The sequence below is a fragment of the Rhea pennata genome, chromosome 1 (genome assembly GCF_028389875.1).
Source record: "Rhea pennata isolate bPtePen1 chromosome 1, bPtePen1.pri, whole genome shotgun sequence".
In the NCBI taxonomy this organism is placed as follows: domain Eukaryota; kingdom Metazoa; phylum Chordata; class Aves; order Rheiformes; family Rheidae; genus Rhea; species Rhea pennata.
In genome coordinates, this window is record NC_084663.1 from 107,479,374 (window position 1) to 107,494,102 (window position 14,729).

Here is a 14,729-nt window from a genome sequence, read left to right on the forward strand (position 1 = left end):
GGGTTCTAGACCACATCTATAGCTCTATCATTGTACAAGCAAGAGTAACAAGTGAGAGTAATGAAATAGGGCGTTGGCTGATGAAACAACTGTGTTCCCGGGTGCAGCAGCAATAGGAAATTAGGTATGATTCTTAAAGTAGCTATGTATGTTCTTATCGAAAACATATATGATCAATTTAGGATGTTCCTAGACATTACCTCCCTTCCTGTCTATCTGTTCTTTCCACTTTGCATGAGAGAGCAAAGGAAATGCAAGGAAAAGTAACAGATGCGAGAGAGACAGTGAGCAAGATTATGCTGGCATGAAGATCTTGAACCAGTCCTTTCCTCTGCTGCCATCTGGCATCTCTGCTCCCAGCTGAGATAGCCAGGATGCTTTCAGGCCAGGAGAATTTAGAGTTAATAATGAAACACAGATAACCGTGAGGCAAAGGGTATGATATAACATGATCATTTGGTGGCAGTCTGGAGCTTCATTAGTGAATGAAATAGCTATTCAAAATTGATTCCCATGGCATAAAGGAACTCAAAATGTGGCTGTAACACAAAACGGATTAAATAACATTACCTAAAATGAGAGAGGAAAACAGAGCTTATACAGGTGTTTACTAGACTCAGGAATGTATATATCAGAATCAGATATTTTCATACAACTGAACCAATTTTATTAAAATGGCTTATTATCTCCTACCAAATTGCTTCCCCTTCCTTTCGATGTTGTAGATAATATGAAGTCAAACAGAAACTTCCTAGTTCATCTCTGGCACATGGAGATATTTTTGTTCTTACAGCTAAATCAGCTGTATATTCACTAAGCCTTTCTGCTGCAAAATAGATATGTACTTGAAGAGCGGAACTAGAATCCTATTTGAGAAGCTCAGGCTTTTGGATGGGCAGTATGTGGATTAAAGTGTAATGCTTGCTCCACTCGCGTGAACTACAAAATGTCTAGAAGGTAAGAGCTGCATTATAAATACATTTAAAGCCATTTGAAAAGGCAGAATGAAGTCAGACTCCTGTTTAACAGTTGAGTCTCCCAAGAGCTCTGGGCAGTACTCTATTACTCATTTACAAAAGCAATGAAAACATTAATTGACCTCTTGATTAGTATTTAAATAATAAATAGCACAATGGATTAATGGACTGGCCTTTTACCTCAAAGACGTAGTTTAAAACTGACTTGACAAAAAAATCAATTTCATTACATGATACTAAAATTACAAGTGCCAATAGGTGAGAGTTTCCATACATACAAGGCCACATATCACATAATCATGTCAAACTGAAATTTATTTCATGCTTTCTCTTCTTCTTCTCCTTCTTCTTCTTCTTCTTCTTCTTCTTCTTCTTCTTTTTTAATGAATGCATGTGTAGTGTGTGTTGAAAGAAAGCAGGCTGCCACCTGCTTCAGAAATATCCCACACATCCCCATCCCTGGGAACTAAAATATTTGGTTTAAATATAAGAAAACTGACACAGTTCCATTATCTCATTCAGCTAATTAAAACAGATGCATTTTGGAAAAAAATGTGAAGTGCTTTCTGTAAAGCGTTTATTTTGTAGAATCATCGTGCACTTAGATTTGTGGAAAATAAACTCATATTTTATTTTTTTGGAAAATGTTTAAATATAAACTTCATATTGGCCAAGTCAATGGTGTCTGGAGCTAGGTGTTTACATTATATTAAATTAGTCAATGCAAGGTTTTCATTATGACTTTGACAGCTGGGAAATATCATAAGCTGCCCTTAGTAGACTTCTACCCTAAGGAGTGGAAATCTCATGAGGTCATCTATTCCTTTGAGTTTTCCTTTATCTTCATTTGAAACACTGTGAAAACAGCTGGCCAAAATGGATCTGGAAAAGAGGCTGCATCCACACTGGGACAGTTCCCAGAAGCAAAATCCTTAGGGCAGTCTCTGACATTTAACATTTCTGATGACTATATATATAGTTGCACACTACGTTATTGTGAAATTAGATCTAAACCAGCGTACTGAGATTGTGATCCTAATTTTGGCTTATAACAGTTAATAAAAAGTAGTTTCCACGAAACCATTCATTAACTGTATGCAATAAATAGTTCTAGCTGTATTAAGCTGAGCATTTCAATGTAAGTAAATGAGCTTGCTGTAGAATTTAATAGATAAGCTGATATTTCTCAAAAAAATTGTTAAACTTTGATTGCTGGATTTGCCCCAAAACCAGCCTCTTTACTGCAAGGACGTATTCTGCTTTCATTTATATATACCCATTTCTTGTGAGTGCAGCTATGCCATTTCTCTATCTGTCTGAAATTTTCTTGCAATATTATCTCAAATAAGATTGAGTTTTGATTTATTTTTGATTAAAAGTATCTGTCTCCCAAATAAATCTTTGATTTATCATTGAAAGCATATGAAAATTGTAGTCTAAGATGTATTTAGACTGTGTTTAAGCTAATTTTCAGTGATATTCTGGCATATATATTTTTACCTGTTTCCACATTGGAATGAAAAAATCAGGAGAAAATCAGGTTTGAGTGTGCAGTGTAACTATATACAGAAATGGACATTTGTCTTCATAAATTTACTTGTTAAAAGGATGAATCTTAGAATTAGACTAATACAATAGAAAGAGTCAATAAATAATTCTAAGCAAAGAATGATTCTAAGAATTGTACATATTGACCAATAAAAATCGTAAAGAGGAATAATTTAATGAATTCCTTGATGTAACTTAAGCTGTTTGCCTTAATGGTTATTGTGAATAATAACCAAGTTTCCTCTAGGAGAACTGTAGATTAATTAAAGTCATAGATGCATTTGCAGGTATTTCTTTAGCATATTTTGGAATTGTTTTTTGTTTGTCTCTGCTTATGTTCTGAACCTTTCAATTCATATACAAATGCAGTAAGATTCTATCAAAATGCAGGAGCCACCTGATTGTGGCAGGGGAAAAAAAATAAATAAAAAAAGATGAGATTGCTGAGATTGCTTCAGTGTGGTCAATCTCTGTTAGGTTGTTTCACTTTACTAGATTCATGTGATGATGAACATAGAAATTTTGGCCCTTATTAAAAACTCTCTCAAAGAAAATATAAGTATGGTTCTGCAGTTCAGATTACAACAAAGTGGTTTTGGCAGCTGGAAACATACTGTGGCAGAGAGACCATATGGTAATTCCCTTTGCAGTCTTCATTTCCTCTTCCCTTTTTCTCCTCAGTTCATACTTACTTGTCTCATTTGTAAGAATAAGATTAGAAATTCTGTAGGGCAAGAATCATAGCTTTGTCTACTTCCTAGAACACTTTGGACAACATAGGCCCCATTTATAACATCCTCTTCAAGCTTCAAAAGTCATACAAGGAATCTTGGACACTGTCAGACTACTGAGAAACTGCCCAGTTCTTTTTTTCTGTCTCAAACTGAAACGTGTGTTCAGAAACAGCTTCAGTAGGTCCATGAGAGTGGTGCTTTCTTCTATGGCTTTTTAATCAAAGGTAAACAGAAGAAGGTCAATTTTGAAAAGACGGATCTGTTGCCTGTTTTGCATTTTCAGATGATAAAACTCAGTTAGGGACTTGTTTAATAAATTTTTCTATTTCTAGAACTATTTTATTCTTCATCTCATCATAATTCCTTCCTGGTGCTCTGTCTGTCATGGCAATATGTGCTCTAACATATGCTTAGGTTTGACCCCAAAGATGTAATCTAGCCCTAAAATCTACACCTGCTTTGTGACAAGATTCACTTAACTGTAGTCATGACAATGACTTACAGCTACAATGTATAAATTAGTGTTGAAAAGCTGTATTTTAATTTTATTCAACTGACACTTCTTAACATAATAGCTTATTAAGCCTTTAGTCAAGGGGCAGATGCCCTGTAATTTGGGAGGGTGATGGGCAGATTCTTCCCTAACAAGTCATAAAAATCATAGGCATATTCTAATTGCAAATTGTATAGGTGCATAGCTATAAATGTGTGAACAATCTTAATTTATGTTTAGATAAATGTTTTTTGTGCTAAGTTCTGAAAATTTGACCAGTCTTTTCGGAAGCCTGAATGGATCTGTTCACGGGTAAAAGTATCTTGCTCATTTGGAAAAGGATTTGGGGGCTTGATTGAAAATCCACTGATCAGTTTATCTGTTGATGTCAGTGATTTTTCTCTCAGACTCCAAGTCTTTTGAAAAATTAGAAAATTGCTTGTAAAACACCTGGCTTAGTGCTGTTTGGGTTATGCTTACTTGAATTTATACTAACAATGACTACCACTTAAATAATGTTCATAATGTTTTCAGCAGACTTTATGAGCTCCTTTATGTGTTTGACAACCTATGTGAGATAATATTAACAATGAAAGTGTTAATTTTTGGCAAAGGCCATGAAGCAGAACTTATCACCTGTAGAGATGCAATCTTCTTTGGAAGCGGTAATCAGCATGACATTTTTTAAAAGCAATATAATGTATTTTGGCAGCACATAAATGCATAGCAATCCAAAACAACGATGTCCTTTTTGATCTCTTGCCAAATGATTCAGCGCTGGAGCTTAAAAGTCTTACAGGTGTTAGTTCCCTCTTTCTGTTGTTGTTGTGGGAGCAAGACGTACACATTAGCAGCAGTCTAGAATGTTTGCAGTTTCATCTGAAATGTTGTGTGCAGTTAGAAGGTTAAAATGAGATTACACCTTTAATAAGAAAGAAAATGTTTGAGCCAACTGGCCGATAGGATAAAAATTCTGTTGTGCTTCTAGAGCTTTGTGCAGAATCAAATGGCAACTTAATTATAAAAAGTCTTTATATCTCAGCTAATTTGTTTTAGAAATCAGTGCGTATTATCAAATCACTTTATGTGGGATAAGCTGGCAGGAATGACCGTCTCTGTTTAAAAGAGTTAAGAAGAAAAATGCTACGCTGAATTAATTTTGCCATAAATAATAGTGCAAGTAATAACAGGATAAACTAGACGAGACTCCCAGTGCCACAGTGTTTCTAGCACCTCTGTGGCAAAAATAGGGTTCCGTGTTACTAATGCTTATCAATTCAAATTATATGCTAACATTTTCCAGGTGAGATGATAGGGTTTTATATGTGCATGGTGAGTTTCATTCATCCCTATTCAAAGTCTGTCATATTTTTGACGAGTACGTGAGCACTCTTACATAGTTACGTGGCATACAAGGACAAAAAAGAACTTTGTAAAACACAAAAATCTTAATTATTTTGCTCTTAGCCCCTCTCTGGAAAATTAGACCTGCTTTAAGCGTTCACTTCTCTGAAGCCAGCAGGATTTCTCTGTTGATTTCAATGGGCCTGGGATTCCCGTCTTCACCCTTCCGTGCAGGGAGGGTTCAAAGCGCAGAATGACTAATGCGCTAAACTTGATTATTATCGTTTCGTATGAAACATTATAATTATACATCCATAATGTGTTTATTGCTGTCGTTTATATTTGACCCAGTCCCGCAATCATCCCACAGCTTTAGATGAGTGGAAAACAAGTCTTCAATTTAAGGGCTTGTTTCAGAATCGGAAATAGATAGGCCTGAGAAACTCTCCTTTCGTGGGCCATTCCCTCGGTCCCTGTATCTTGTAATGACCTACCGTGTGAGTTTTTTGTACTCTGGAATATATAAAGCTACAACATATAACTGCATGCGATAATCCAGAATAGCGAGGCACCTATATGAGTGTCAAGTAACTTTTCACCACACCATATTTATGCATAAACATGTTCAGGACTCAACTGAGTGGAAAACATGTCCATTTCCTGCTTCTAAAGACAGCAGTTCCCCCGAGGCAGAAAAAATCTGTGCAACATCACAGCCAGACAGCACAAAAACTCTACCTATTTTCAGCTATTCTGTGGTTATTTTCATCATTTTCATTTCCCAGCCTACCTGGCGGAATGAAAATGCTTGAGGAGTCATCTGTATGAATGTAAATGTAAATACATATGAATGTAAACAGATGTAAAAATAAATCTGCATTGTATATATGCATGCTAATTTTTCTAGGCTACAGCTGTCACCCTTTAGATGGATTAATGATTTAATTTCTCTCCTTGACATTTTTGTATTTTTTTTTAAGCTTGTCTTTTGTACCCTGATAACCCTTTGATTAGACAATGGAATTTTATATACTATAACAAATTGTCATCAGAAATTATTTTTTCTTTTGATTCATAGCATGTTTTGCATTTCCAAATTTTAAGAGCAATTCTAAGAAGCTTCTTAAATAATGAAATAAAATGCACAACTACAAATCAAAAGGTATTAATTTCAAAAGAGATATTTTGAAATAAGAGCTAGGAAGAAATGAGAGATTTTACATATAGATATAAAAATCTGTTGATACCACTTGAATATCGACTTTCTCAGATGCAAGGAGCATAAATACTAACCAAATCTATTGCTCACCCAGTTTATGTATTACTGTTTGATTGAGGTAAGGAGAGACATCTAAACAGAGGTGGCAACTTTTGAAAAATGCATTTGTTTACCAATAAATGAACCAAATTGATATTACATGGCCTTTTTCAACACAACTTTACCTATATACCTTCTCTAATATAAATTGTCCCTGGTGATAAACTTCTAGTATATTTCGATATATATTGCAGATTTACTCTAGCTAGCTCAGGAGCTACATATTTATGAAGAATTTATAATAAAGTGCATTGGCCTTCACGCTAGTATTTCCACAGAAACAAGATGCTACTAATTGCCCAATTGGCGATATTTTGAGGCAGTATGCCTGCCAAATTTAGGATTTACATCTCTACATAAAGTACTGTTTTTTTTCTCAATACTAGATTATTTATTAGAAGAAAAATGGTGCATGTGGTATGCATCTTGGAAGGAGGCTAAAAAAGATTTAGAGGTTTAGTCCACATTTGAGAAAGTGTGGACATAGTTTCTACTGGAACTTGTAAAAGTGTGAGGAAGAGAACGGTTACAGGATGTCAAGTAACACTACATAGAACTGCTTGATTACTATATTCTATTTGTGTGATAAAATACATATTGCAATATTTCAAACAGACATCAATATGAAGACATTAGAATATGAAAGTGAAAAACATAATTTCAATTCGGGTAAAAATCTCAGGTTGGATGAAATAGAGGTTAAATAAACATGAGCCTATATAACAGTTGGTTCTTTTAAATATCAGAAAATTGGGGGGGGGGAGTGAAAAAAAGCTTGGAAAGATACACAGAGAAATAACTTTAGATAATTTCAGAAGCAACAATTGCTTGAAAATATTAGACTGCGGCTCCCAAACTGGAACAGATGTCTGTATTTTCTTCTGTGGCATTTAATAAAGGGAAATAGAGTACTAAAAAAAAGTTTTATTTCTCATTCATCCTTATTCACACTGGATGTGAAGACTCAAAACCAGACCTGATATTCTTGAATTCATATTTGTATCCCAAGCTGTGGGAGGTAATGCCAACAAATTCTGGAACAAATATTAAACCTTATATTTGAAGTCTAATCCAAACTTTAATTGTAGTTTTAAATTAGGCTTAGCATGACAAGTAGATTTGCCTAACACAAAGTTACTGTTTTGTTTTATTTTCAGGCCTTTGTTACTGAGACAAGACCCTGGATTAGATAGACTGTGTTTGACAGAATACAGAATCTTGCTACATTTTTTACATACTAGAGATTATTTGCTGTTTGTGGGCAAAGTGACTAGCTTGAAAATGACCAAGAGAGACTTCTTCCTTTTTCCAGATATGGAATTTTATCTTAAAATTATAGCTGCTCTGAGTCCAAGTTGGGCAAGATTCAGGCTATTAAAGTATTCAGATAAAGATTCAGGCAAAAGATTATGGAAAAATAACTTTTTAAAAGTCCCTTAATGTGTTTAAAATAATATTTGTAACAGCTATCAATGATATAGAAAGAACTCTCAGTATTTTATTGACCATCACTGAGTGATGTGCCGTTGTGATGATCCATGTGGGGCATTTGCAAAAGAAACACCAGCAGAGCTGTAGAAAATCTTGTATGTGCCATGCGTGATTGCATGGAATCCATTTGAATCATTTGCATTCAATAATCATCAACTATAAAAGGAATCTGTGCATTTGTTGGTATATAGATACAGACTGTGTGATACATATTCAGTACTCTTGTGCATTTTGTCTAGGTTGGTTAGATATCCCAGTTCGGTACTGGCAGTATTTGCTCCCAGTTTACAGTTCCCAGACATAGAATAACTAGGATTATGGTAACACCCTTTAATCAGCTGAGCCATTGTAGGGAGTCTAGCACCACGGCTTTTAGGAGTAAGGATTATTCTTTTTAGGACATTAGGAAAACATATAAATACAGAGTCTAAGGAAACATTTTGCTCTTAAAAGGCAGCGTGTCAACAATATAGTTAGAACCGAATGACACCCATCAAGGAAAGTCTCAAATTCTCATACATGCGTGGCATGGCATTCTCTGGTTTCTCACACTGTGTCATCATTGTGCTGCTTTCTGTTTTATTAATTTTAAAATACTAAGTTAGGAAGACACTTATGTTTTCACATTCTTACTGCTGATTTTATATTCTAAATACTAAAATATTTGAACTGCTCTCTTCTTCAGAGAATTACCTGTTTCTTTTCTTGGGGGAGATAATCTGGATCCACTAAAACCCATAAAAACAAAGTATTTTATATGTTTAAGTGTTTCCTGAGATATCAAATTCTAGTACATGCAATAAAATTTAAAGAAGTCAGACAAAAGCAAAATGTCTCTTTGATCCAGTTGCTGCATTTCTTAAATATTTATGTATATTTTTCAATTATAAGAGATGTATAAAGCAAAATTATAAAATGAAAAGGTAAACATGAGGCTCTGCTACATTCTCCAACTGCAGATTAGAGATCATCTAATTCCTTGTTCTGTAAGGAAGACAACTTTGCAATAACGGAATCCATTATTATTTAATAAATTCTAGGAATTTAGTTTGCGTAATTATGAAAACAGCTTGAAAAGCAAGTATAGGTGGATTGTAGTTACTGAAGAATGTTTAAATAGGGACATACCTAAAAACACCAATTTAAGAAGAAATAGGATCATGCTGTTGTCATCCTTTTTAGATGCAGAATGTTTCTTCTGCTTTCTACTGATCTCCCTCTAGTGGAGACCTGTAGGTCTGCAGGCAACAAAACATTTCTCTGCACAATTTTTCATGTAACAGCTATTAATACATGATGCATATGCTACAAGCATCTGTTTTCAGTAATCAAGACAAATTCTGTCAGTTCCTTTAGGAGAAAGTAGTGTAGGTGGAATACACAGAGAAAAGACTGGAATTACAAAGCCTTAAAACTCAAAGGCCCATCAGAGAATAGCTAGGAATGCAATTTGTTTGCTAAACCCATTCCTTATGGATCGCAATAGGAAACATTATGTTGGAATTTTATTTTTTTAGAGAAATTGGTTGTATCTGTGGCCTAGATTCTGCCTGGAGGTGACAACAGTGCAGGGGAGAAGAAGGAAAAATAGCGAAACAGGTGTTTACAGAGACTTCTTTATGCCTCGTCCTTGTGGGTTTGAACAGGCTCTCAAGGGGGCAAGAAATAAAGTGTGGCCTCACCTCCCCTAATCTCCCCACCAGCCTGCGCGCTGGGTTTGGTATGCAGCAGGAGTAGGCTGCACCCCATAAATCACTGTCACACCAGACACGCTCTTTCCCTCACACCCGTGTTTTGTGCGTTCAGACAAGTGGAGCTCTCTGATGCCGAATGTCTTCCAGTTCCCGTGGCTGAGTGTGGATATTCAGCTGCACCAGTCTTTCTTTGGGCAGCAGCTAACGGCACGACAAACTGCTCTGAAAGTATGCACTGGTAATTCACATTTGTAAATAACAAAACTGCTTGTGCATAAATTACATATGGCATCCTTATACACAGAAAAGCAGATTTGTATTACAAATGTACAAATACAAATGTATTACAAATTTGTATTACGTGTGTAAACACGTGAGTGCCAGGAATAAATGCACATGTGCTCATTCACTCATGTGTACACTCAAATGCAAATTGCGAATCATTTTAAAGAAGACAAAGTAGTTGCAAGATAACAGAAGGTTGTTCTTCTGATACCAATAGCATTAATCATATATTTCACAGTGAATATGACATTAAAACATAACTTTGATTAATGATAGTGTCAGTTTATTTAATCAAGTGCAAGCAACACCACACTGGTTGTTTGTGATTATTTCTCTCCTTGACCTCATCTAGCTGAGGAGTAACACAGTGAAATCAGGTATGTCCCACTGATGTGAAACAGCATGCAGTGAAGCCAGTGCCTGTCCTTGCCCAGATGACTTCTCAAAACTCAGGAGAAGGTAAATGAGGAGCAATTCTCAGTGTTTGAACACACATCAAAAATTACATTGATTAATTAGAGGCAATGAAAACATATCTACAGGTCACAACTAAGAGCTGCATCTCCTTACCGTAGACACTGAAAATATGCTGAGAAAATACCGAGAAACCACTCCAAAGAATTGCTAGTTTTTTCAGACAAAGGTTCAGAAATGTTTACCAGTACAAAAAAAGTCACTGGTCTGTCCAGACACAGACTTCTAAAAGATGGACTCTGCTGACCTCTGGTACCCAATCCTACACTAGAGCTGTACGCTTGGCCTGTAGACCCAGCTTTGGCAGGGTTTTGAGCTCTTTCACTGTTGTCTTTTTTGTCAATACAATGGAGCCTCACAATTCTCCGAGGGTGTGTTACTACTAGCTGCTTGTAACCCCTCGTGAACTGGCACTAGCAGCAGAACAAAACCAAATGGAATGGTTTTGCAAGCTAAAAGGGCTGAACTCTAACCAGCAAATCTCTCAAACACGTAGAGGAAAAGGGAAAAGAGTGAGATCAGAGAGAAGAGATGGAAAGAGGGAAAAGAGGAAGAAAGGTAAAGGGCAGCGCTCATTCCTGCTTGCGAAGAAGAGATGAAAATCATGCACAGATCTAGCTGAAAGGGCAGGGAGAGATGGTAAACTGCTGCAGCAGCCCCAAAACTACCTTTCCTACCACTGGGCTGTGTTTAATCTTGCTGCTTTATTGACTTCTGTGTGCTTTTAGCAACCACTTTGGCATTTGCAACGGGAAGCATTCTAGAGACTTGTGGGTATGGCGTTATGTCAGCAGGCAGGAAGCAGGCAGGAGAATTTTACCTGCCTGTGGCAAAGATAACTAAAATGCCGCCTAGGGCACTTTGCCAGCCACCTTCAAAAGCAGCACTTTGACCGCACCTTTAAACTGGGCAGCTTGTGCCGTTCTCTGTGCCAAATAAAAATTCTCTTGGTTTCTTTTTAGACAGCTTTTGGCTTTGGTGAAGCCAAAAAAAGAGTCTCTAGTAAAGTGCTATTTTTTCCACTTGCCACTAACTTAGAAATACTGAACAGCTTGAGTGCAGGGGGGTGGGAAGGGAAGAGGGATGAGTGAGGAGGAGCTCCATTGTGCTGAGACCAATTATAGAGGTCTCAGCCCAAAAAAAGGCTCTTTCAGAAAGTCACAAACAAATGAAAACAGAAGACTGTGATAAATCGTGGCACAGCTTTAACTCCCATGCATCTCTTGTTTCCAAAAGCTATAATAATAAGCAAAATGTACTGGGTCGTATCCCTCTGAGGACTGTAAATTTAATCTGTGTATGAAATTCAGCATCTTCACTGTGTTAGATTGTTCTACTATTAATGAATTGTAAAGTTTTCAATTAAAAAAATGAAAAAAATATACTTTGTTTAAATTAACACTTCTTTCTGATATCCTAATATAATATTGAAAAACATACATGCAGCTTTGGAAACAAAAGAAAGCATCAGCTGGGTATACGACTTGCATTGAATATGAGTATGTCCACCTCCTTCATTTTTTAATTTTAACAGCCTTGCACCACATTGAGGTTTTCCCTGGTATTTCTCTGGATATTGCTGCATCGTTGTGTTTACAGGACCACATATCTTTTTTGCCACCTTGAACGTGTTTGTTCAAAGTGTTCTTCACATGGCATATCCTACCTGACTGTGTTTTCAAAAACCACTGTGTCCAAAATGCTGTAAAATCTCCACTTTTCCAAGCATGGAAAGAAACTAAGCAGCTGATAATCATTAGGATGTGGGATTTAAACACTTACATGACGTAAGTTTGTAAGCTTCCTTTAAAAAATGTTTCAATAGCTAATCAGAGTGGATAAATCTGCCTTGCAAGTTATTTGGCGATACGTGTCATAGGAGATCACACTATGCAAGTTACAATACGATGTTTTCTTGACTAGATCTCAGGCAGTTTGGAAGGCAGATTATGTCACCGCTGTTTCTGGTTGCCATTATTCGTGCTTCCATTGAGTTCCATCTATTTCTGTTCTCATCATTGTTCAGAAATACTGGATTGTGCCACTGCAGTTGGGAGTCAATCAGGAGGAGCATGCCAGCTCTAAAAAAGGAAAGCTTTTTGCTTTCACAAAGAGGCTTTGTTAATTAGTGCTACGCAAGGAGGGAAATGACAAAACTCCATACTTTTTCATTTAAGTGTTTGCAAAAGTGATTTTGTTTAAATTTCACTGAGTGTAGCAGGAAACGTTAAAGCTGAAGGATACCAGACAGAACATACTTATATCCTTCGGGGTGGGAGCGAGAGAGGAAAAGAGCCTCAGGATTGTATTTTTATTATTTGTTCTCTTTCCTTACCATTAGAGAACTGTAAACTTTTGAAGCTTGTAAAAAAGTATTGATTTGAAAGCTCTGAAGATGATAGAACTCTTCTTTTTAACTATAGAGCCAGTATAATATAAGCATCATAGCACCATATCCCTGTTCACTGCTGACCTGGGACACAGGGATGCCAGGCCAACATCGATGCAAGATGCTTCCTTACATTAACATTTGGCTCACAATTTCAGAGCACACTTACAGGATGCATTTCACCAATTTTTGGCAATTAATTTGAGGTACTTCAGTAGTTGCCTTATACAGGCAATAGCTAAAGAGAAATTCTTCTACAACATAAGTGGAATTTCAAGTAGATTCTTCACTGACAATAGAAAATCTATAGTATGCATACACTCCTAACTTAGATTATATGCCCCAAATTAGGTGGCTGAATCTAGATCATAACACATCCATACAAGGAATTAGTGTTGAGTAGCTTTTAATTCACATACTGGCTCACAGTGCATCCATTTCCTCATATAGACAAGTTCTAATTCACAAATGGGGCTGTTGTTTATTAGGATCAACTGGTGTGATTCTGTTGCAGCTCTACGAGATAATTTCTAGAAACTGTATTACTCCACTATCAAATAACTCATGCTTTGTACCCAAAAATAATGTGTGTAAAGTACAAGGCCTTAGCGTTTTCAATTGAAGCAGGGTTGCCTGTGTCAATAAAATCAGGTTTGCTTTTGACTAGTCTTAAGAATATTATTTATTTATTAGCGGAAATGATAATACTTATTTTGGCAACTAATGTTGACCTAATAAAACACAGATGTGTGAATGTAGCTGTATTTGCATTAGTGCAGGGATCTGTAATTTATAGTCACCTAGGGACTCCCTGTATCCACAGTGATCCACAGACATTGCCTCCACACTCAGCCAAGCTACGGAAGCTTTTCTGTTCTGATTTCAGCTTCAGAGAGCAAAATGTGGATGTAGATTTCATACAATTAATCTCCCTTTCTCCACCTCTTCACTTGCTTGCTTGATTCATGAGAATCCAAAACCAGTCTCAAGTTGACAACTAGCTTTTTTTTTTTTCTAGGCCAAAATTATACTGCTAAAATAAAGATTAATTTTTCCTTTTGGAACTAGAAAAATAGATTTTTCCCTTAGCCTTTCCTATGCAAGTGGTCTCCCCTCCATGACATAACCAAACGTTACATCCAATATCGAAACACCAGCATTTTGACCAATGGTCTCTGTGGCACAAAATCTATCTATACCCTTTTGTAGCAGAGCTGTCTATATTCCAGCACAACCTGGAAGAATCCCAGGATTGCTCTAATTATGCCAAGTTGTAACGTCTCAAGGGGAGTGTTGTGGCAGCCAGTGAATATGACCTTGCTCCAACCACATTCTTTCTCTTTTCACCAAATATTTACTTCTGCTGCACTAAATCAGGGCCTGTAAGTACCGGTGACATAAGCCTGACTTTATAAACTTTGTGCCACTTGAGGATTTCTAGACTGATCACATCTTTTGGTATTCTTTGCTCCAGATATAAGCTAGCCTAGTGCCATAAGGGCACTTAAAGCAAACTTGGCTGGGTTTGGAGTTTCTTAGGACATCTTCTTACCCCATTACAGAAATCACAATGGCTAAAGAATAGGTGTTTCCACCCTGTTATGCAGGTTGATCCTACACCTTTTGCAGGTGGATAACCTACACTTGCCCACAAAATTTTAGGCCAATTTTCCTATTCTTTCAAAAGTAGTTTATTGCATCAAATGGGGTGTGTTTCCTCTTTTCTCCAAAAACTAACAGCTCCAAATCTGCGCTTTGCTTTGTTCTGTTCTGTTCTGTTGAAGGAGATGGTTAATTACATAGTGGCATCATTAAGTGTTGCTATTTTATTTATATATTTTAGAGCCATTCTTGAATGTCCATTACGTAACACTGCATAACATAAGGACAAGTTTGACTCAAAATGCCACGGGGAAAAAAGTAAATGACAGCAATTGACTTGGGCTTGAATTGATGACACAAATATTAGGGAAAATCTATGC